We start from the raw sequence: 8,605 nt of genomic DNA, 5'->3' as shown, positions 1-8,605 counted from the left end.
GACGATTTTTCTCTATCGATTTGACAGATGGATTTAACTGAGACTCTTTCGAATATAGATTTTTCTACTATTTATGGATTATTCAGAGATTTGACGTATGTACTGATTTATTGAACTTTTTGAATTTCTTCCTACTGTTTATCGATTCTTTTACCGATGATTGTGGATTGTATCGATCATGCATTGATTACTGATTTTCGTATCTGCTGCATAACTTCACTGATCATGTGCAACTGATTGTTATGGATTTGATTGATTGACATGCATATTGTTTTAGTACCGTGCTTTGATTTCAGTTATAGGTATTAGGTGACCTGCTGGGCTTTTTGAAGCTCATTATATGTGGTTAATATTTTCAGGTCAGGGCAAGGGAGCAGGAGATTGAGATTGATCAGAAATCCTCAAGTTTTTTGTTCTTTTTGGTTATAGTGATTCTTTTGTACTCAGGACAGTATATATTTCCTTTCAAGTGATCATTGTGTAGATCCTGAGTATTGTATATGATCTTTTGGGATATGAATATGATTGTACATTGATGTTTTAAATTATATAATTTTGTTAGACTATTTGTTATTGATTGAAGACTATAGATAGCTCTGGTAAAAGATTGATGGTTTTAATGGATTGACTGAAATTCTTTTCAAGTTAGATCTTGGGGCGTTACATCATGCCACTCTAGGAAATCTATAAATAAATCCATCATTCCTCTTGAAAAGGGACCCCCAAGTCTAAGGAAACAAGAGAGATATTGAAGATCGCTCTTGCCTCCTTACCTCCTCGACCACCTCCCGGAGTTCCGCCGAACCACCATTTGATGTATGGAGTTCTGTCGGACCACCACCTGACACCCGGAGTTCCATCGGACCACCACCTGACACCTGGAGTTCCACTGGACCACCACCAGACGCTCGGAGTTCCACTAAATGACCACCTGACGCCCAGAGTTTCGCCGGACCACCACTTGACGCTGAAGTTTCACCAGACAATCACCTAATGCCTAGAGTTCTGTTTGACCACCGCCTAATGTCGGAGTTCTGTCGAACCATTACCTGACGCCGTAGCTCTGATGGACCACTACCTGACGCCGAATTTCTGCCAACCACCTCCGAACTACCAACTAACACCGGAATTTCCAAGTAACACCGGACTTCCACCAGACCACCAAGTAACGTCGGTCTTCCGCCAAACCACCAAGTGACGCCGGGCTTTCATCCCTGTTTGTCACTAGATTTCAACCATACATTTGACATTTATAATCTGATCGCCCAAAGGGACGAGTCAACCCACTGTAACCTACCCAAACACTAGTGAAATCATTTCAGACTGGATCAGGCCTTGTGTTTTTTTTCCATTTTCCAAGATTTTTCACGTAAAAATTAAATGTTCTTGTGTGTGAGCTGAATATCTGTTCAACGCTAAGACGTAAGATTTTAACTCTATTGCCGCGTATATTCTAAAAGTAGATGAGATTATTGTGTTGCTCAATTATGTTTATATATTTTTATTTCCTTAATTAGCTTCATAATTAACTCTTCCACTTTTACTATCTTATAAGCAGAAGTGTAAGTTTGTGATTCTGAAAGAAGTGTAAGTTTGTGATTCTGCAAGAAGTGATGTTTATTTATTATATAGATTTTATAAGAAAAATTTGATTTTTTATCCCTCAAAATGATATGAGGCATCCATTTTTATTAATATCTTGTTAGGAATTGGTTCAATTTTGGGATAGTTGATTCGTAGGTACATTTTATCTCTCTCTCTCTCTCTTTCTCTCTCTCTCTCTCTCTCTCTCTATATATATATATATATATATATATTGTAATAAGCTTAAGGACTAAGCCAATAAGCAATAAAGATTAATTTTTGTTATGAATTGCTCTCCTATTCTTTCATCTCTCTCTCTCTTCCAAGAAGCTTAATCTCTCAAGAAATATCAACAAGTGGTATCAGAGTTAGGCGTAGGTAGAGGAAGATTCATATCCAAAGAAAGAAAGAGGGGAGGCGGAGTGCCCTTGTGCGATGATCGGGTTAGAACATTAGTATTAGGCATGCGGGCATGAGGGCACGGAGGTCGTGGGAGCCTGGGTTGCTCGGGAGAATGCCTGTGGGGTGACAGGGCCAGGGCTTGGTCCTTTCACATGAGGTGGAGCAGACTGGTAGGCCTGGGTCGTGCAGGAAGGGGTTGTGGAGGAATTGGGCCATACGCACGAACATGCGGAAGGATTGGATCTGCGTGTAAGAGCCAAAAAGGCCCAGAAACTGGGTTCCCACCGACAAATGCGAGAGGCAGATCCAGATGATGCAAGTGCCATTTGAGAGCAAAAGCGCGAGAGCACTATCAGTTCATGGGTTCATTCGTGTGAGCGAAGGCAGTGATACGGTTTTGTGGTTTGGGTATTGTTCTTGCTATCGAATTTAGGCTGCATACAGACGAGGCGCAAATCAGGTGCTGACGGATTACAGGAAAACTACTAAAATTCTTAATTAGAGATTTTTTTAGATCTTTTAAGGTGGAGAATTAGCAGCTACGATTTAGGATCATGTCGATTCAAAGATTTTAAATTGACAAATTTATTGGTGAAAATAATTTCAGCTTATGGAGAATCAAAATGAAGGCTCTTCTTATTCATCAAATGACTTCATAGGCCATTTTTTGGGAAGATCTTGCTGCAATAAGAGGCAGTGCAAGGGCTAGGCAAATCCAATTGAAGGCTCATAGTGTGTTTTTTCTATCACTTGGTGATAAAGTGTTGGGGGAAGTAGCATAAGAGGGCTCGGCTATAGAAGTCTGCGAGAAGTTGGAGTCGTCTTATTTGAAGAGATTGTTGGCCAACCTGTTGTAACTAAGGAAATCTTTATATACATTGCAAATATTGAATGAGTGGAAAGACTTGAGAAAGCACATAAATAAATTTAACAAAATTATTCATCTCAGGAATGTAGCTGTCAAGATCGAGGAGAAAGATCAATATATTATTCTCCTAAGCTCTTTGCCAAAATCATATAAGAATATAGTGGATACATTTTTATATAATAAGCAGATATTGACCATGACCAAGATAAAGTCGGTTTTGATGTCCAAGTAACTTCAAAGAAGAAATGAGGATAAAAGAAGAAAATATTAGCAATATTCTGATTGCAAGAGGAATATCATAATTTAGAGAAAAAAAAGTTTATCAATAAATGCTTCTATTACCATAAAGAGGGGCACATCAAGAGAAATTGTCTCGATTTGTTGAAACGGCAATTACTAAATCTTTCAAAATTCTATTTTATATTTCATTCATTTCAAAACAAATACTAAAAATTTTAGAATAACTCATCCAATGAATATTATGCATTGCCTTCATTTTCGCATTAGCCGATGGTCCTAAATGTAGTTGTGATAAGTGGCCCTATATCTCATGTATGTTAACTTTTTTTTTTTTTGTGACAAAAAATTAAAATAATTTTATATTAAAAGATAAAAAATTAATTTAGGTGAGCTTTAAATTTATTAAATTTATTTTTGAGATGAAATTATGAGTTACTACTAAATTATTTATTATCATGAATATTTCAATACCAAACATCTCTAACCACTCCTTTAAAACAAATTATCCTAAATAGAAATAAACATTATTATTTTTTGAAAATTTAGACCAATAAAGACAAATTCACACACACATCACACACGTAAGTTTCGAACCAATATATTTTAGCTGTAATTGACAGCCGAAACTCCCAACCAACAAATTAAAATGAACTAAAAGAGCCGGGCCAACTCTACTGCCTCATCATTGAGGGACCATCAAAGATGGAGGCACCCACCACAATAGAAGGAAATTGCTCTATGCTATATAATATAGCTTTGTGCCATGAAAGTGAACCCATAGACCGACCAAGTAGGACCTCTGACTAATCAATATAATTTTACTTTAGACCATTAATGACCGTTATATCGGTTTCATATATAAACCCTAAGGCTAAGGGTTTTATTGGAAATTCATTAGGATTTGAAATATGGGGCCCATTCATAATTGACTTCTTAACGCGTACTCCATATTACACGTAGAGCTTCCTTTGTCTACCAAGTCAAAGAAGACTTCCTGGTCACGTACAATTCCTAGGGCAATCGAAGCCATATGGCAACACCAAGAGCTCTTAAATTGCTTTTCAACACCAAATCTATTTTTGATACTTATATATATATATATATATATATTGGGGTTTTACATACGTACCACTTTATTTTATGCTATTTACATATCTAATATCCAAAATATTAATATTACATGACTACCACCCATGGAATAAATTTGGATGCATGAAATGAAGTATTAAAGTTTATAAGATTGTATGAATGATATAAATGAATTATAGAAGTTGTACATTTGATATTAAAGTTGTATATAGATGGTAGACATATAATATTAATATTTTGAGTGTTAGATATGTAAATAGCATAAAATAAAGTGGTATGTATGTAAATTTCCCTAAAATGTTATATGAGTGGTAGGAATAAAATATTAAAGTTTTAGATATTAGATATGAAAATAAAAATCGGGTCCGGTTGACCCGTACCCAAATCGGGTCGGGTTTGGGTCCAGAAACCTGACCCGTTTTTAAAAACGGGTTGGGTTCTGGTTGACCCGAACAGTGCCGGGTCAGTTCCGGGTTCGACCCGAACCCGACCCGTTGACCTGAATTGACACCCCTAGTTTGAAACGGCTGTAATTTTTTATAAAATAATTATAAATTTGTTATGATAATTTTTTTAAAGTTGCTATAAAAAATAGTTTTATGGTTTTTTTTTTTGGAAAGCAAGAGAAAATATTTTATTATGATCTAAAAATTAAAAGAGTAAGAAAGCTATTTAAAACAGATTTTTAATGAAGTTAATTTTTTAATGAGAAAAAAAATTTATTATTTTATTCAAATATTTTTAATATGAAATATTATGTTATTTTTTTCTTACTAAATATAATGATCATTACTAATTAGTTTAGTTGTTGACCCACTTTCAGGTCATATTGATGACTTCTCTGCGGGTAAATTTCCCTGAAGGAGACTATCTTTTTCCTCATACAAAAATAGATGGGAGAAAATTTTAAAATAAACATTCTTGACAAATGAGTTAATAAAAAAATAATTATAAAAACAAAATATAAATCTAGTCACAGTCGTCAATGTGATTTTGAGTCTTTTTTTTTTTTTGAAAAAGCAAGACTAGTGCCAGTGGCCTATTAATTGAGCAACTGGCTATTATTTTTTAATTAAAATGATTAAATTTAAATCAGATATTTTTTAAAAAAATCGTAACCAGTCATCTATTAATTGGCCGACTGGCTACTATTTTGTTAATTAAAATAATTAAATTTAAATAGGAATATGAGTAAGTTTTTTTTTTTTTTTTTTAATGATGATGAGTGGCCCACGAATTTGACGTCTGAATTGTATTTTTGCATTAAATTAATTATCTTTAAATAAAACTAATCCTTAAAGATTTAGCAATATTTTAAAGAATTAAGCTGTCATAAATTTTTTTCTTTTAGTGATGCAAATTTCAGATTTTTCTCATATTTAAATAGGATTATAAGTAAGCTTTTCATCTAATAATATGAATTTTTATGCTTTCATATCAGGAAAACAGTTTGGACCAATTAGAGTGAGATTGAAAGAGATTTTCAAATTTTTCTTAAATTTTGTTCTGCATTTCCATCTTATTCTTTTGTAATAAGAAGCTTATGATTTTTTTTAGTACTTACTTGTTGATATTATATGTAGCACTAATTTTATAGCAAAATCAACATATAAAGTAGTTTACATCAGTCAATAATTTGAAAGGAGATAAGTAGCCAAAATTATCCCTTCGGTTGCCTGACAAAAGAAAGTGCATTCAAGAGGATATGAGAAACTATCATAGGGCTGGAATAAACGCTTCCCATCTGATGTAGGAACATCTTAGCTTTATTGTGCTTAGGAACTAGTTTACCTTCCTTGCTCTAGAGACTTCTATTTTCCTCTTTAAATAGGTCCAATGTAAGGTTTTGAGGATCATTGAATGATATATACATCCCTTTGAAGCTTGTGAAGCTATCTTCTTCTTCTTCCCTGGATTGGGAATCCTAAAATCCTTCTTGCAGGTATCATCTTCCGACGATCCACTACATCAGTTGGTATCAGAGCCTGGAGCTTGCGAAGATCGATGAACAGCGGAAGAAGGTCGGCTGTCGACAATGATCGAAGCTGCAAAACAAGATTGGCGGTCGACGACGATCGAAGCCAAGAAAGGTGGGCAATAAGGAGGATGAGGATGTCGTCGGCAACCATACCGAGGCATTCTTCTTCTTCGATCCCCTCGTCCGCTTCACGCAGACACCATCCATCCTGCCATACTCCCACGGTCGCTGATGATTACGCTCCGCTCGAACTCCCGCTCAAATGGCGTGATCCACCGCTGGAATACCCACCGCTCGAGCTTCCATTGCGATGGCGAGATCCTCTGCCTGATCGCAAAGTTCGCAAACATCCCTTTCCCAACGACTCGCTTCTGCATCTGCCTCCACAGACTACTTTCACATCCTCTGCTTCTCCTCCGATCTCTGCTACTCCATCCGCATCCGACTCCATTCGTCTCCAACGCAGACCTGCCCGCGCAAGACCAGTCGCCCTCGAAGGTCCAGCGACCGAGTCTGGCCCGCTGCCTGCAGCTTGGACTTCCACATGCAACACCTGCACGCACAAGTCCGACGCCTCTCCTCAGCTCACTGGACCGATTCCAGCTCCTCTCAATCCCTCTGCTACCCATCCTCCATTACCGCCGGCTCAGACGGAGCCCCATCCCACAGCCGCCGCTCCTTCGCCGCCGGCAGCAGCCGATCAGACCTCCGCCGACCAGCTCCCCGCAACCCCAACCGCCGACCTTGCTCCCGACGTGGAATACACTAAGCCTTTGCCCTCTTTCCATAGAAAGGTGGAAGCGGGTGAGAACCTCGGGAATGTTCTCCAGTCGGAGATCGAATGCGCCCAGGGAACTGAAGAGCACGGCCGGGAAGTCGATGCTCCAGAAGATTTTCCCTTTGAAATCATTGATAAATCTGACGATCAAACAATCATTCTTAAGCGTGAATTTGCTGGTGAGAGCATCCAGGCTACAGTATATATGAATGTTGATGGGGAAGAAATGAGCAAGGATGATGAAGATGATTGTGAGGTTGATCAGAAGATGTCAAAAAATGACGATGAAGATGAGGGAAAGGATTTCCGGTGGTCGCCAGATCCGGGAGGAACCATTCAGCTGTCGCTCCCACTAAGTGTAGCATCGACGCCTCCGCTCATATAGGATCGGTTTCCCCGCTTTCTTGACTTTTCTGCAGCGAAGACAGAGAACCCACTCTGCTCTCGCCATTTTGCGCCAGGTATTGAGCTCCATCTCTCACGACCAGATTCCAGTATTGCCGCCTGCTTCAACTCCGTCGTGATGTCATTCCGTGATGTCATTTCTTGGACTGCCATGCTAATGGCTTATGCTGATAATGGCAAGATCTCCAAAGCACGTGAAGTGTTTGAACAAATGCCAAAGAGAAATGCTGCTTCATGGAACACCATGATCTCAGCATGTGCAAGGGATCCAAAGTTTCTTAAGGAGTCTTATGAGTTGTTCTCTGCATTGCCTTACATGAATAGCGTTACCTATGCTGCAATGATCACTGGTTTTTCTAGGGGAGGAATGCTTTTACAGGCTGAAGAAATATACTGGAGGATGCCACCTGAAATATTGACTTCCATATGCAATGATTATGTTTCCTTCTTATGCAAGAGGGAGTGTTTCCCAGTTGCATTGGAAGTTTACATCTTGATGAGATTGAAAGGTTTGACAGTTTGGAGTAAGTCATACTATATGCTCCTTAAGAGCCTCATAAATAGTAGAAATGGTTTGATTGTTGAGATGATTTTCTGTGACGTCATAAAGGCATGCAGAGTCTTTGAGCCTAGGATGGTAAACATTATCTGTCTCTACCTTTGCAAAAAGAAGGTGGAAGAAGCAATTCACTTTTTAGCTGGTTTGAGTAAAAGAAATATTTCTCTTGATGTTCTGCAGTAGTTGTCAACACTCTTAAGGAAAAGGGCAGAGTTCAAGAAGCACTTGATTTTCTCTTGGAAGCAGAAGAAAGCATTGCTTCTACAGATGAAGTTGTATATTCTATCCTTGTGGATGGATTTTGTAAGGTAGGATCTCTTGAGTAGGCTTTATATCTTTGCTCAAACATGAGAAAGATGGGCATCACTCCAAATATTGCTACCTACAACTCGGTGATGCATGGTCTGTGTCGTGAAGGATGTTTAGTTGAGGCATTCAGAGTATTTGATTCTCTGGAGTGTAATGGTTTATTTCCTACCGTTGTTACTTATGCTACTCTTATAGATGCTCTATCTAGAGAAGGGTTCCTTCAAGATGCAAAGCATTTGCTTGGAAGAATGGCTATTATGGGCATCTCTCCTAATATACGCATTTTCAACTCCCTCATAAACGGATATTGCATATTTGGTCTTTTAGAGGAAGGCATAAAATTATTCAAAGATTTGGCTGGGTGCTCCTTCGAACCAGATGGCCTCACTATCT

The sequence above is a fragment of the Dendrobium catenatum genome, unplaced genomic scaffold (genome assembly GCF_001605985.2).
Source record: "Dendrobium catenatum unplaced genomic scaffold, ASM160598v2 fragScaff_scaffold_464, whole genome shotgun sequence".
NCBI classification, from domain to species: domain Eukaryota; kingdom Viridiplantae; phylum Streptophyta; class Magnoliopsida; order Asparagales; family Orchidaceae; genus Dendrobium; species Dendrobium catenatum.
This window is presented reverse-complemented; position numbering follows the sequence as displayed.